The sequence below is a fragment of the Marmota marmota genome, unplaced genomic scaffold (genome assembly GCF_001458135.2).
Source record: "Marmota marmota marmota unplaced genomic scaffold, marMar, whole genome shotgun sequence".
Taxonomy (NCBI): Eukaryota; Metazoa; Chordata; class Mammalia; order Rodentia; family Sciuridae; genus Marmota; species Marmota marmota.
The window spans coordinates 8,132,842-8,148,730 of NW_025999990.1; the positions used below are offsets into that span (position 1 = coordinate 8,132,842).

The 15,889-nt window shown below is 43.7% G+C and overlaps 1 protein-coding gene across 1 annotated transcript in view; it reads left to right on the forward strand.

The window, feature by feature from the left end:
- The first annotated feature begins 264 nt into the window (after positions 1-264).
- Rnf152 (ring finger protein 152) overlaps positions 265-15,889 on the forward strand; it is a 67,705-nt gene continuing 52,080 nt past the window's right edge. The window contains exon 1 of the mRNA XM_048806125.1: positions 265-4,884. The gene's annotated coding sequence lies outside the window, so the exon portion shown is untranslated. The remainder of the gene's footprint in view (positions 4,885-15,889) is intronic.

The following is a 15,889-nucleotide window of genomic DNA, read 5'->3' on the forward strand; positions in this document are numbered from 1 at the left end:
AGGGGCAAACCAAAGAAGGATGCTTGCGAATGCAGCGCTGGTGTGTCTGGGCGGGTGACCAGGCGTCCCGCATTCCCATATGACCGGGTGTACCTAGTGTATGTTGCTCGCCTATCTTTGCCCCCAGATGGTATTCTCCACCTCTCGGATTCCTCTTTCTGAGGGATTACTGTCGCTAGTATAGGCTGTACCACAGGAGAACTTGGGGGCGGGGGAGACTGCGGAGGAGGGGGTGGTTATTTATCCTAGAGAGACAATTAGGATCTGTTACACCCCCTCCTCTCCCCGCCAGTGCCTCCACTCCTCCGCCGCTTTCTCCCAGGACACCCAGTCCGAGACACCGCTGGCTGGGGAGGGTGCCTGGATTTCTTTCTGTGCTGCGCGTATCTAACCCTTACTGCATGTATTTCACTGCAGGCTGAACAAAGCTCAGTCTCAATTGTGCTTTCTGCTTGTCAGCCTCTTGCCTCCCAAATGCGTACCATTTTCACTTGATGTCATCACGCAGAAGGGGGTGAAAGGGACTTGGTGACAGATTCAGGTAACCCCCAGTAATTTGGGTAGCCGCCTGGGTGTCTCTGGGTCATTTGGGCCCACGGTGCTGACACAGGGCTGCTTGGTGGTTTCTGCATCAGCATCTCTGTGTGAAGGCGTGGGGGCTGCAGAAACCTTTGCTTCAGAGGAATAAATTGGAAATGACTTCCTACCTTCCTTTTGAAAAAGTCATTGGGGGAAAGGATGCTTTGGGGGTTGTATATTCCACCTGGTTGATGGGAATTTTGATACTGTCAGTACATAGGCAGTGGTATCTGCATGTGGGGGTTGGATAGAAGATAGTGTTCTTATCTATGGTAATTTATTTTTACTTCAGTTTATAGGTGGGTATCTTTGATTGGAAAGGTGCCATGGTAAGGCTGATATTGTTAAGACAGATTGTAAATTTGACCACTGCTCAATTAGGGCATTGGCCAAATGCAGTGACCTTCTTATGAAATAATGCCTTTTCCCCATCCCTTCATTGTAAGAGTATTTGCAAAATCAAGACAGCCAGTTGGCAGTAAGTTGCTGGGAGGTGTAGTGAGGGTTGTTGGGGGACCAGAAAGAACAGAAAAAATGGAGCTTTAGTGAAGTTTCCATTTATATAGCCATGAACCATTAGACTCTCATTCTGCATTTTATCTTTAGGTTTTTGGTTCTTTTCCAAAAACTGGCCTGTTCCTGTTCTTTTCTTTCCAAGGATAGTTCTGTTTTGGTGTCAACTTAACCAGATTTGGGGTTATCTTGATAAAGTGCAATGAAATGTAACCTTCAGACTTATCGGGCACCTTGGCATTGGCATTCTCTCCGAGAGGGCAGAGCTCTGCGCATCCCACACAAGTAGCAGGGAATAAGAATGGTCATGGAAATGCATCCAGGGTTTTCTCATAGAAAGACAGATTGCTGAGGGCCAAAGGCTACTGGAGTGCCTTTTTGCAGTGTAGCAGCAGCAGAACAGCAAATTCCCTTTACCCGCCCTCCCTCAATCCCTTGAAAAATAAAGTTTAACACTTGACAGATTTATCATTCACCTCTAAGGTAGTTTGGTTTTGAAAGGTGACTTTATAAACAGAGTGACACTAGCATTTATCCTCCCCCTCAAAGCACTCGAGAATCACTAGGAGAAGCAGATGAGTTACCCAGTCCCAGCTGAAACAAAGGCCAATGCTTTGGAAAGATGAGATTAGTAATATGGTGCTAGGATAGAGGTAATTTGACAAGTGATTTTTTTATGTCAGCAATAATGCACGGTGTGTACTGTGTTGCTGCAAGAATAAAACCCACATGATGGGATAACAGGGAATGTAATAATGCAGTAGAAACAAGGGTGTGGTTTCTTTTTAAATAGAAAAAATAAATACCTCATACACAAAATTCCACATGGGAAAACAGCTGCCTGCACATGTAAATGCTTGTCTAAGAACAAAGATAGCCACAGTGCAATGTTAGGTTTCATTGTAGTTTTAAATGATGTACAGTGATAAATCATAATAAAGTGTTGTATTGATGCTTATTTTTTTTTTTTTTTTTTAAGAAGGAGGCTCCCCACCCCCAGACGTCTGCTGTGGTGTGTTTAGGTTTAGGTTGGAGGAGCACAGGAAATATTGGCTAAACCTTTGGCTCCTGTGCCTTTCTGTAATATGAATCTACTCATTCACCAGGTGTTTATTGGGCATCTGATAGATAATGGGCTCTGTGAGAGGTGCCAAAGGATGGGGGTGAGGGGCAGAGGTACGAAAATGAATCACCTTCGGGAGCTTGGAGGAAGATGGAGACATGGAACTGGATAGTGATTAGGTTCTGGGGAAGTTAGAGGGATGAATAGAGTGGAACTGGACTTCTGAGAAGGAGACTGTGCTCCACTGGCCTCTATGTCATTCCCTCTTACTGGGGAACTCTTCTCCCTAGATGGCTGAGACTGTAGTCAGAAGTGTCCTTTTCTTCAGGGTCTTCGGACTTTTCAGCTGAATCCCACAGGAACGGCTAGGCTCCACCATGGTTGGGAGGCCATTGTGTTTTCTTTTTCCCTCAGAGGGGTCTGAACCTGTCTATGCTGTGGGCACCCTCCCCATTTTGAGATGTGATACCATCTCTGCTGTACTTAAATTTTGAAACATATTCTGCTTTTCTGTATTATCAGATTTTTAGAAAACGGATTGGGGGTTCCTCTTATTATTATTATTTTTTGAACAGTGATGTGTGAGCAGGAGAGGTCAGTTAAGCTGCAGTAACACCTCCATATCTTAGCACTAAACACAGTTTCTGTCTTTCCCATTCTGTTTCCAGTGTGGTTGGCAGGTGGGTCCTGCTCACTGTAGTCACTCAAGGACCAAACTGCTGAAGGCTAAGGGTGCTTGGGCTTGGGCAGTCACTGCAGCCCTGGGAAGGAGATGCAGCAGGGTGTCACTCTGGCGGTTATGTGATCCCACCCAGAAGTGAGTGGCACTGCTCCAGCCCAACACCTGTTATAGGACCACACTGAACCACGGTTCAATATTTCTTGCTTGGAAAAGAGGAGAATAGGATACAGGTGAGCAGTGCTAGTGACTTTCATAGTGATCTGGCCCCAAAGAGGCTCTAAAATGTATTCCACAGGGCCCAGTTTAGTGCTTGGAGGCATTGGGTGTTCTACAAGCAATACGTTCACATGGTATATATTAACATGATTGTTAGTAATCTCTTCTCTTTTTGCCTTTGAAGTAGTAGGCTACTAGGTATTTCCAAGGCAGATGCTGGTAGGTTGTATGCCTAGTGTTATATAATAGAGAAGTGTCATGTACAGACTTTCTTTCCCTTACCATCTGCTTCTCATCTAAGACTTCCTGACTTTCTTTGGAACAGCCCAAGGTAGGAAAAAAGTATCAAGCCTGGAGTCTCCCAGGAGGTGGCCTCCACAGCAAAGACCACAGGGCAACAGATGAGACTAGAGGGGGCTGGGTTGGGTTTAGGGTAACCGTGGGTCATCTTGTTAGTTTGATATTTAGAAGACAATTTGAACAAGAGGCTTTTTCTAGTTATAGGACCAATAGAACACCTAGAGAGTTCTGGGTCATTTATGGATTTGTCTGACACCACGTTGGCTATGAGGGTGGTAAGTTTTAAAGACTTCCTTCCTGCACTCCCCTAGAAAGAGTCAGGTGCTGTGGAAGTAGGCATTTCCTTCTTCCAGTAGTGGGTCAGGCATCTGGCAGCTCGTAGAGAGAGAGAATGCTTTGGGAGAGCTGGTCACTTAAATATCTTTGTTCACGTTGAATGAGTGCATGCATAGGTTAGAATATTTAAGATTTCTTAAGTTCTTTAAGCAGGTGCCTGGAATTGAACAGGATAATATTGCTTCTGGCTCAGTAATCACCTCGGTAAAGTCATTTTTATAGGTAACTCTCTAACTAGAAGCAACACGGTAAACTGACCAAGTTGGCCTCTAAGTCCCAGTGATGGAGGGGACAGCAGTATTAATTGAAGGATGCAGAGGCCACCCTCTGGTCCAGCTTCGTTTGTGTGATAAGATATTGCACTCAAGGGGCTTCTGAGTTGGAAGATGAACAGCTGGGAGAAACAGGCAAGACCGTCCAAGGACCACTGCAGAGTGCTGGGGCTGGACTCAGGGTGAGCACAGACTAAGGCAGGAGGAAAAGGAGGCCCCAGGGACTGCTCTTGAAGTATACTTGGGAAGCTCCAAAATTCACTTCTATATTTTGTGTGGCCTCTGAGTCTCTACCTCAATGTCAAGCTGAAGCTGTCTGTTCAGGTAGAGGGCACTTGTGGCATTGAACGTGGTCCCTGGTGCTGCCTGACGCAACATTGCAGCAACTGAAAAAGAGGAAGGATTGGTTTTTCTGCTCCTTCCCCCTGTGGCTTTGCCAGTTACACCCTGTGTATCCCAGCAGTCTGTCTCCTTAATGGAAATCACAGTTTGGATAAAATAAGTCCTTGTTATATGTTCAGAGTTTCTCTGTTTCTGGTTGACTCACTGTCATTGCAGGATCTAAAGAGAGGCCTCAGAGGGTGTGCCAGCCTACCATCTCTCTTGGATGAGTCTCAAGGCCATGATTTTTGGACCTAGACTTCGTGTGGATGTTGAAGCCCCAGCAGTGTCTTTTTTTCTGGAGTGGTGGGGGCTGTTTGTGACCCACTGAGAATGGAAGGGATGAATTGGAAAAGAGAGCTTACTTACCACTGATGTGTTGGTTCCCGCAAAAATAAAACTGTGCAAATATTCTGGGCGATAAAACCTACTGTAACATCACACAGGTTTCCTGGGGATCGGACCTTTGTGCGGAGAAGGAGTCAGTCCAATGAAGATGGGCCACTGGTGGGAGCAAAGGAGTCACAAAGTAGAATCTCCAGGTGCTGTTTTCTGTGATTCTGTTTCTACTCCTCCTTCCCATCTCATTCTCACCTACCAGGGAAATGTAACTTTGCTGGCCCAGTTTCCATGTCAGATAATGATACTGACCTGACTTTTCACCCAGGTTCAACAAGAATTGATGAGATTTTCCTAAGAGCTTTTATAGACCTCTAAAAAAGGGGAGCTTTGTTGTTAATGTCGCTGTTTTTCTTGTTAACAGATTCACTGTCCATCCTTTATCGGTTTCCACGTCCCCTTGATTTCCATCTCCACTGCCACATCCAAGCTAAGAACCTTACTTCTTCCTGGGCCATTACAGTGGGCATCCACACCCCCGACTTTCCCACCCCCATTGCCACTCTTAGACCAGGAGTCTGTTTAAATGGTCATTCCCTCCCTGGATAACTTTTCGTGCCTCCTGGATTTGATTAAACTTCTTTCCAGTCTTGACTTTTTCTCTGCCTGACTTTAAAACTCCACATTAGCTGGGATGGTTAATTCACTGTAAGCCCCAAATGCTTTGCATAACCCCTGTCTTAGTTCTAGCGCCTTCTGTGACCTAAAATGTCATCTTTCCTCTTCTCCTTCTATCCTGTTGTTAAAGACTCAATCCAGCTTTTAACTCTTCTCAAACAATTAATTAACTTGAATGCTTAGCCCTTAGCAATCCTTTATTACTCTCTGACAAAATTGCTTCCATTTAATTTCACTCAGCATTCGTTCAGTTCATTCATTCATACTCATTCATTCATTCTACAAAGAACACTTGTCATGGAATAGATTGTCTTATAAAATTCCCTAAGGTTGTAGTGTCTTTCTGTTTAATTGCAAAGAAAAGAAACCAATTCAAGCTAGTTCACATAAAGGGAGGTGTCTTGAAAAGACATCCTGGGACACTTTTGTCATCAAGTCACACATCCCAGGAGTCTCAGTGCCTGGGAGCCTTTCAGCCATTGCTCCTCTGGTACCTTCCTTGCTGGGGGAGAGGGTGAGGGGTACAGCAGTCCTTCAGGCAGGAACACACGTTGCAGTCGAGACCTGGAGGATCTCAGTTCCCTCCTGAGCTCCTTCAAGATGACAACTGGATGAAGTTTGACTCTGTTTTGTATTTGCTACCATGTTTATGCACAGGAGGGGCTCAATAAATAATCATTGATGAGTCTTTGACAGCACGGAAAATGATTTTGACCTACTGTGACAAAGGGATGATAGACACTTTAGGCCTATTTCTTTCTTTCTTTCTTTCTTTATTTGTAGAATCAGTCCTGGGTTCAATTCCCAGGACTCTTTTATTTTTATTTTGAGAAAGGGTTTCCCTAAGTTTCCCAGGCTGGCCTTGAACTTGCAGTCCTCCTGCTTAGCCTCCCTAGTAGCTAGGATTACAGATGTGCATCACTGGGCCTGGCTGGTCTAAAGTCTTAAGAAAAGTTAAGAAGAGAGAAACTTACTTTTAAGAGCTTCCTCTGCTCACATTAACAATGATTAAATCTTGAATCGAATTTGAGTTCCCAGGCTTCAGCATACACACAATGGTTGGAAGAAGAAGGTTCTCATTGAAGGTCATTCTAACAAACAAGTTGTTGCTGATAGTCTGTTTTTCAACTTCTGTTGAAAAAAGAAAGAAAAAGAAAAATCCTCAATCCTCCAATCTTCCTTGGTTACATTTTGCAGATTAGAATTTGCATCCCCACCAGGTCACCCCACAGTCTAACAGAGCAGACTGCTGTGGTGACACTTGATATGACCAGGTGATGGCTAAAACTACCACATCTCCCCTTGGGATTACTCCATGGGCATCAATATTTTTGTGAGACATATTTATTTACCTCTTGATTTTGAAATACTCATTCATATGATACTCTTATTTTACGCTCAAAACATTTGATCATTATGGCCAGTGTTATTATGAAAGAGGGAAATATGTCTAGCTGCTTGGAGAAAACAGCTAGGAATACATTAATGCTAAAAACATTCCCAGTTTGAAGGATAGTGAATAGAGCTGAGATAAACGTCTCAAAAGCTGTCTTTGGCATGATGTTCTTTTGCAGTTATGTCGCTCTGGGGTAGATTTGCAAATTGCTTCCTTGCAGGCTACTAATATGAGATTAAAAGTGCCAGAGAGCTTGTGAATAAATCTTCATACTTTGGAGAATTTGCCTCTTTGTTTCATGAAGCAAAGGATTACTGTCACTTTAGGTGAGTAGTGGATAATTCAACCATGGAGGTAGAGTCAGCCTTAACTGGGGTGAATACCCCTCCATCTAATCCTGCTCCATGATACTGATACTCCAGGAACCTAAAGTGGGGAGCCTTCTGTTCACCTATGGTGGTAGGTAAAATAACATTTGAAAAACTGAGTGTCGATGAATAAGCCACACATTTGTTATAGCAGTCCACTTTATGCTTTGAATATATCCTTTGCTTCATGAAACAAAGAGGCAAATTCTCCAAAGTATGAAGATTTATTCACAAGCTCTCTGGCACTTTTAATCTCATATTAGTAGCCTGCAAGGAAGCAATTTGCAAATCTACCCCAGAGCGACATAACTGCAAAAGAACANCCCCCCCAAGCCCCAGTTTTCTCCCTGATCTTCTCCATCCTAGTCTTTCCTTCCTAATCTCAGGAAGACTCCTCTGAATTACCTCTTACAAAACCTCCTGTTGCCCTTGATGGGCAGAACCCCAGCCTCTGGGACAGAAGTTCTCTGTGTTTCTCCTTTGCTAGCAAAGCAATAAAACCTTTCACTTTTTCTCAGAACCTTGTCTTCATTATTGGATTGGCATTGGGGTCCAGGAGGATTGAGCTTTTCATAACACACTGCATTTGAATATCAAGTGCCAGGCATAATCTACCAATCCCCTTGCTATAGCTTAATGTATGTATGTAAATTAAATTTTTTTTTTTTTTTGTAATGGCAAAGCTAAAATGGGAGAGAACAAAAGAAATGTATCTGAGACTTTTCTCTCAAGTTTTGATTTCTTTACCTTATAGTCTTACTTGGTCCTGTCAGTTGAGTGGTTAAAAACATGGAATTTTAAAAAATGAGATAGGTTTGGGTTTAAATCTCAGCTCTGCCATATGATTTTTAAGTAAATAGGGTCTGACCGAGCCTCGGTTTCTTCATCTACAAAATGAGGGAGAATCGACCTCAATGAGTTCATTGTGAGAATAAAAAATAATTTATATCTGTGTTTAGTGAATGACCCCACGCATCCTAAGCACGAGGTAAATTGCAGCTACCAGTAACTGTGTGCAGTTCTGGAAATATCTGGATGAATAGGCCTGATCTAACCTGAAGAATCCTTTAAGCTAGCCAAGGAGGTGACCACATCTAAATGATTATAGCTTTCAGTGTTTATATGGGGATTTATTTTGTATGTCATTGTTATTGAAGCCTTTTCATTGGAAAATCTCTGTGAAGCTTTGCTTAAATGGCTGGAGTTTAAAATGATAGTCCTTTCAAGAGGAAGCGGGAAGAAGCCTGAGGCAACAAGTCTGAGATTTGGAGAAAGCCTGGAGGCAGCTTGAGCTGGTCTCAAGGAAACTGACTCCTTTCTCCTATGGCAGGACTCTTCCCTGGCCAAGTGAAGGACATCCTGTAGTAGACTCCCCCTTTCCAAGGGTCTGTTTTTGTGGGAGTAGGGTAAGCCCCAAATTTACTTATGACCAAGGGGATACTTAGTCATGGAACTTTCCATTTTATAGTTTGTTTGTATGTCTGTTTGTCTGTCTGTCTGTCTATCTATCTATCCATCCATCCATCCATCCCAGGGATTGAACTTGGGGAGGCTTACCCACTGAGCCACATTCCCAGCCCTTTTTTATTTTTTGTTTTGAGACAGACTCTCACTAAATTGATTAGGGCCTTGCTAAATTGCTGAGGCTGACTTTGAACTTGGGATCCTTCTGCCTCAGCCTCCTGAGCTGCTGGGATTACAGGCCTGCAGCACCACACCCCGTGGGACTTGATGTTTTAAAACCAGAACAGCTCCAGGAAGGGTGGCTGAGTTGGCCCACCTCACCTAGGGATCCTGTCTTGTTCTGAATTCATGCTTGGCATGGTAAACAGGTGGACATTTAATACCTTCAGAGATAAAGACCTCCTAAGCGAGGGCAGGAGAGAACAGGGTTAGGATAAAACAATCCTTTTGTTTATGAGTCCACATTTTTGGAATGGGACCTTTCTTAAGACAACAACTAGCCTATACACTAAGTGTGCAGTAGGAATGTACAGGGGATGAGATGCTTTAGTGGGTCCCGTTAAGCAGCAGTAAGTCGCTTGCTTGGCAGAGCTGTTGTGCAGGGCTTGGCATGCAGTAGGTACTCAAAGAGGACTTGTTGGAATCAATTCATTCTTCAAAAGTAACTTGGAGGCTGCACAGGGAAGTGGGAGGGGCCTCTGAGACCCGCATTCCAGTCCAGGCTGGGTTGCTGGTCACTGTCTGGTTTGGACAAGTTTGGGCCTTAGTCTCTCTGGGACCTGGCATAGCTGATTTGAAGACATGTCTAGATACACTCTGGATTTCCTCTTGCACTGGTATCTGGAGTGTGTTTGTGGATGAACTTGTGCTCTTTCTTTTTCTCCTTGGTGGAACAACACAGTGCTGGCAGACAAATGGCTTTGTCTTTTGTTCACAGCTAGGATGCTTCTGAAACCTGCTCATGCTGTCAGCATGACGGTAGTGTGGGCTGGCCTGGGGGCACTGTGTGCACAGTACCTAGTGCTTTCTTCCCAGAGATTCTAGAGGAATTTCCTGCTGAGTCTTTTAGACCAAGTGGGGGTAAGGAGGGAACCAGACCTGGCTCCATATTATTTTTTAATTATTTTTTTTTATTTTTTAGAAAGAGAGAGAGAGAGAGAGAGAGAGAGAGAGAGAGAGAGAATTTTTTAATATTTATTTTTTAGTTATTGGCGTACACAACATCTTTGTTTGTATGTGTTGTGAGGATCTAAACCGGGCCACACGCATGCCAGGCGAGCGCGCTACCCCTTGAGCCACATCCCCAGCCCCCTGGCTCCACATTATAGCAGGGAGGTGTCTGCGGAGGGGGATTGATGGAAACCGTTCAGGCAGGCCCTCAGAGGAGCCACAGATTTTTTAGTATTTAGCTGATGCCTCCAATGATAACCCTTTGCATTCTTTTCCTCCTTGGGAAGTGAAACCGTTTATCCAGGGCTGTTGCGTTGTTGCAGGCAAAACCTGCAGCAAATTGCCAGCAACTGCAATTCATTTGTTGGTTGCCAGTTCTGTAACTCATGCACACAGCCATGGAGATAATTGTGAGACGTTTATGTCATCCCTCTCTCATGTGATCATTGGGCACACCGAGACACTGTGTTCAGTATGTTGCTGACCAGCCAGATTTCATCACAGTCTATAACTTTACCTATGAAAAAGGTAAATAGCTTGTCTATGGAAGAGGAACCTTTTAGGTAAACAATGCATTTAGTAAATTGCTTTTATTTCTAAACACAACATTGTTCAATAAGTTCAAAGAGTTAGCATTTCTCTGTAGTCAGTAGTTTCCTTTTCTTTCCAACAGTGGAGTCAGATCTATTAAAATAATGGTCCATACACCTTTGGGTTTATTAAAAACATAATAAATAAGGGTTTTGAGAACTTGTATCTCAAAGCAGTCACACTACCCTATGAGATGCTTTTTAATTTATGAGGAAGAATGTCTTCATGAAGAAGGAAAAAAGAAGCTGGATGTGGTGGTGCATTCCTGTAATCCCAGTGACTTGGGAGGCTGAGACAGGAGGGTTGCAAGTGTGAGGCCAGCCTCTGCAACTTAGTGAGACTCTATCTCAAAATAAAATAAAACACTGGGGGTGTAGCTCAGTGGTAGAATGTTTGCCTTGCATGTGCAAAGGCCCTGGGTTCAATTCCCAGTATTGGGGAAAAAAAATCAAAAACAAAGGAAAAAATAATCTGTCAGTTTTTCACAGCGTATTTCACCTGATTTGTGGAGCCTGTCCAAAAGGATGTGGCTATCCACAGACAGTTTGGATTCCTTGTAAATTAGGAGGACAGTGATGATCAATTTTGCAGTGTAAACCTGATTCAGCCTCGTTCTAGTTATCTCTTTCATTTGATTCTGTCTTTGACTCTTTCCAAGGACAGTACCCTCAGATCCTGCCACCCCTCTTAGTAAAGGTGAATGTGATTTCACTTCGGCCCAAATCCTGCCTGACCTGGATGTCCCACCTCGTCGTGCTGGGAAGCAGTTGGGAGCAGCTCACTGGCCTGAGTTCCTGAGTCTGCGTCCCTCATTTTATTGCTCCCTTGAGATTCTGACATGTAAAGAAACAAATTTCTTCCTTTTATGAGGCCTTTTAGTGCCAGGTGACTGGTGTTGTTCGATATAATCTATAGCACTTAATAGCTAAAGACACTTTGTTTTCCCAAAGCTGATCACCGTGGAAACAAGGAACCTAGAGACAGTGATTGGAGGGAGGAAGAGTGGGGGAAGGGAAGGAGGGTGAAGAGTTGTATAGGAGTGTGGTATTTTTAAAGTTCACTCTTAGCTTTAAAATTAGGAATGACTGCTGTTACGTGGTGATGCTGGCTTCATAAATAGAAGCATCTCGCTCAGAGCAAATTGAGGTTGCTCATTAATATGTTCTAGAATGACATGGAAGGTCATCAGATAATCTCCTTCCCATATCATGTTGGATCCTACAATAGTCTGAGAGAAATTTGGGGAAGGGGATAAGGAGATAACTGTGGTGCCAATGTAAGAGACAGTGTTTATCACATGCTTCAGGGTCTTGAGCACATCAGCTGGAAGTGCAGAATGTGGAAAGACCAGGGGACTTAGCCCAGGTGAAGCTGCGGGTTTAAGCTGATAGTGAAACTTTAAAAAGTTTAGGCGGGATCTGACATGTTGGCCTGTCTTTGGGGAAAAAGGTGGATGGTTTTGGTCACTCATCTTCCTGAATCTGGTTGATACTGACTTGGAGCAGCATGGTTTGAAAGCATTGGTGTGCTTTTGGGTGGTTTGCAGAGATTCAGCTATTCCCTGTGCTTTGCCCTGGGCCCACTGACTTAGGCCTCTGTGAAGTCTGGTGGCCGTGGACTGTTCTGGAAAGGCCACTTGACTGGAAGCCCGTGTATGTCATGTTAGAGATTCCGTCAGATGTGGGAGCTATGACTTCTATGAACACTCTGCTAAAAGACTATTTGAACAAGATAGCATCTTTACAACTCTCCTCCTTTAGTGATGGTGTTTCTCCTGTAGTAGAAAGTAGAATAAATCCTGTCCTTGCACATCCCCGTTCCTTTGTTCATGCAGTTCCCTCTCCCTGGAACACCGGCTCTCCCTGCGCTTCCAGTGTGCAGGTGGGGGGCTGTGGTCTGAGCCTCCTCCAAGGCTTCAGTCGCCTCTCACCGGCCTCTGGGGCCTCCCTGCTCCCACAGGCAGAATTATTTTCCTTCCATTTGCTCTTTTTGGTCCCCTTCCCCCTGCGTGTGGTAATTCTGCATATGATTGTCTCCTCTGCTTCACTGTGAGTCCTCTGACTGTTGGGATCTCGGCTTGTTAAGAGTTTGGATGAAGGAAGGAAGGAACAAACAGAAGAATGAGTAACTGTTGACCTGGGATTGATGACCATGTATGTTAGTAGGAGGTGACGGTAGAGCTGGGCATGAACATGTATATAACGTAGCAGAGACTGGCTGGATGCTCACCCAAATCTCAGCATGTTAACATCGGGGCCGGGTGATTCTTTGTTGTGGGAAGACTGTCCTGTGCCCTGTGGGATATCGAGTCGCATTCTGGACTCCACCCACTAGATTCCTCTTGCCCCATTTGGACAATCAGAGATGTCTCCAGACATTGCCGAATGTCACTTAGGAGGTGAAATCACCCCCATTGATAGGTGCCGAGCCAGACCCCTTTCTGCATCTGGGTGGGGCCGTCTGACCTATTCTCACCCATGGGATGTGTGTGGAACAAGAGGCAGTTTAGAGTGGATGGCTTTTCATGCTTGTTCTCCTTCAGATCTGCTGTCCAGCTGTGTATGGGTGGGGAATCTGGGGGATCTCCTAAGACACAACATGGATGAGGCCTGGGACCCTGGGTGACCACGTGGAGCAGAACCTCTTTTATCAAGCTGCATTGGAATGCAGTGTGAGGAAGAGATAAACCATTCTTGTATTAGGCCATTGAACCTTCGGAGTGTTCATGTTAGCAGCCAGTCTACCCTGCCTAACTTTGACTGACACTTGGGATAAAGTGACGATGCTAGTCAGCTTTTCATTGCTGTGGCCCAAGCACCTGATGTGAACAACTTAAAGAGGAAAGATTTATTTTGGCTCCTGGTGTCAGAGGTCTCAATCCATAGTCATTTGGCTCCATTGCAGAACATGGAAGAGGAAGAGTGTGGCAAGGGAATGCCGCTCAGTTCATAGCAAGCAAGAAAGGAGAGAGAGAGAGAGAGAGAGAGAGAGAGAATGTGTATAAACCGTGCAAAAGAGAGTAAGGGGCCAGGGACAAGAGGAACACTTCCAGGGCATGCCCCAGTGACCTGCTTCCTCCAACTAGGCACTACCTCTTAGTTCCCACGGCGTCCCCATAGTCCCTTCAATCATGGTAGATGAATCCTTTGAGATCTGAGCCCTAATGATGCAGTCGCTTCCAAGGCCCCACTTCCAAAACTCACTGCACTGGGAACCAAGCCTTCAGCACATGCACCTTTGGGGAAGATTCCAGATCTGAATCAGAACAGAGCCCCAGATGAAGCAGCCATGCTAGTATTTCAGATATAAGGAAAGCTAGGGATTCCAGCCATGAAAGGACAAAGAACAGATTGTTCTTGTATAGCATCCATGTTTTTACTGTATTTCTTATAATTTCCATATTGTATAAAAATTAAGACAAAAATGATAAAATGTGAATTTGTTACTCCTAACACTAATAATTTTGACATGTGAATAACAAGCGCCTATGAGCTTTTAATATTTTTAATAAAAAGCAGTAAAACATACGAGCTGTTTTTATTTTACTGTGTATAGGAGTGAGTGGCCCAAGATCAAGTGGAGATATTTGTGGCCATGTATGTTTGATACATTTTAACATTTTTCTGGGAAAATAACAGATGTTGATACCCTGCAGCCACAGCTGTTTCCTACACCATTAATAAATAAATCACTGTAGGATGCCATGGTCTTTGAAACAGACTCTTACATGCTTAGTCCAGCGGAATGCTGTGGATTAGTGTCCTTTAAAAAGACTGAACAGAAAAGCTTGCTTATCAGACTAAATTCAGTGTACAGTTCTAAATTTCTTTTGCAACAAATACAACAAAGTTGTATTTGTGGTGTGTCTATGCAGAGCCACTGACCAAAATGCATAAATCAAATGGTTTCCTTTGGTGTCCATCTGGATGATGACAGCAGAGCTATTTGTGGGGGATAATGGCTGTTTGTGGATGACCCCTCCCAAGGCTGAATGCTGTGCATTGGGCTCCCTGGTCTCCTGGGCCTGCTCTGTTCACAGAGCATTTAGCGCATTGTGCACAGGGCCACCCAGTGCATTTCACAGTGCATTTCAGTCCAAAGCCCTGCCAGGAAAGAGAATGAGTGTGGCTCTACAATGATAAGATGGTAATGTCACAGGTAAAACCCTGCTAGGCATCTCACCTACCACATATTTCATTCTAGAGGTATTTTCCCCCAGTATAAAACATTTTCATGATGTTACAAATAAGAATAGCTAAAACTTAGGACACCAGTTATATGTAAGGCCCAAAGTGCCTTTTGGATATGGTATCTTTAGTGGTACCGGTTGATTGAGGACTATATCATCAAGAAATTCTTCTTTGTGTATCCTGACTACATCTTGGTAGCTGAAGCTTGTATCTGTGCAGTCAGAAGTCCAACATCTCAGTTCAGTTATCACCAATGGTTTAGTTTTATGTGTCTACTGTGCCAGACAAATTGATTTGGTGGGGAGGAGGGTGGCTGAGGATGGAGCCTAGGGCCCCAAGTACACTAAACAGGCGTTACCACTGAGCTGCACCCCAGCTCAGCTATCTTGATTAAAACTTCTAGTCACTTAAGGTGCTGCTAAAATGTGGCAGCAAGCAAGCTACAGCACTGGAGCAAAGATCTGTGCACTTGGGCCTTTGGTTTCATTTAGGATGTTAGGGTATGGGGCTGGGGTTGAGCGCTTGCCTAGCACATGTGAGGCGCTGGGTTCCATCTTCAGCACCACATAAAAATAAATAAATAAAATAAAGATGTGATAAACTAAAAAACTAAAAAAACTAAAAAAAAAAAAAAAGATGTTAGGTATGTTTCAGGAACTGAAGTAATGCTCAACCCAAAATGAGTATAACAGTAGCAGAAATATGAAATCAGTTTTTTAAAAAAAAAATTCTAAAATTGAATTAGACAAAATTCACTTTGTGTGGTTTGAGGAATGATCATGAGTGTACAGAATGAAACTCCGCTCATCAGAGTAGATATGGGAAATACTCAGGGGGAGGCAGGAACTTTAATTTTCCTTTTGTGAGGTTTGTTTACTAATAAAATCTCAGCAGCACCAGCTTCATAAAACTCTCAGCAGTGAGCACCAGTTAGGATCTGCCATCCAGGACTCAGCCTGTTCCATTTTCTTAGAAAACAAGGCCCCTTTCCTTGAGTCATTGAGAGAGATGTTTTATTCCCCCAGATGATACGTTAGGGTGGACTGATGTTCAGAGCTGACTTTTGAATAATCAGAGTTCACTATGCTGAAGAAAAAGAAGCCAGGGGTAACAGTAGTCCCAACCAGGTTTTTAAGTATGGAGACAGCAAAATTTGGAGTCAAATATTAAATATCTTTAGTATTTGTGCTTTTGTAAGTTAAAAAAAAAAATGCTAACAGGGACTTGGTTACAACTAAAACCCAGAGCATTTTGTGAAGCTTTACTCGGTAAGTTACCCAGTTTATTTCTCACAATAATTTAGAAGTTTTTTTTTTTTTTTTTTTTTTTTGAGTACTGGGGATTAAATTCA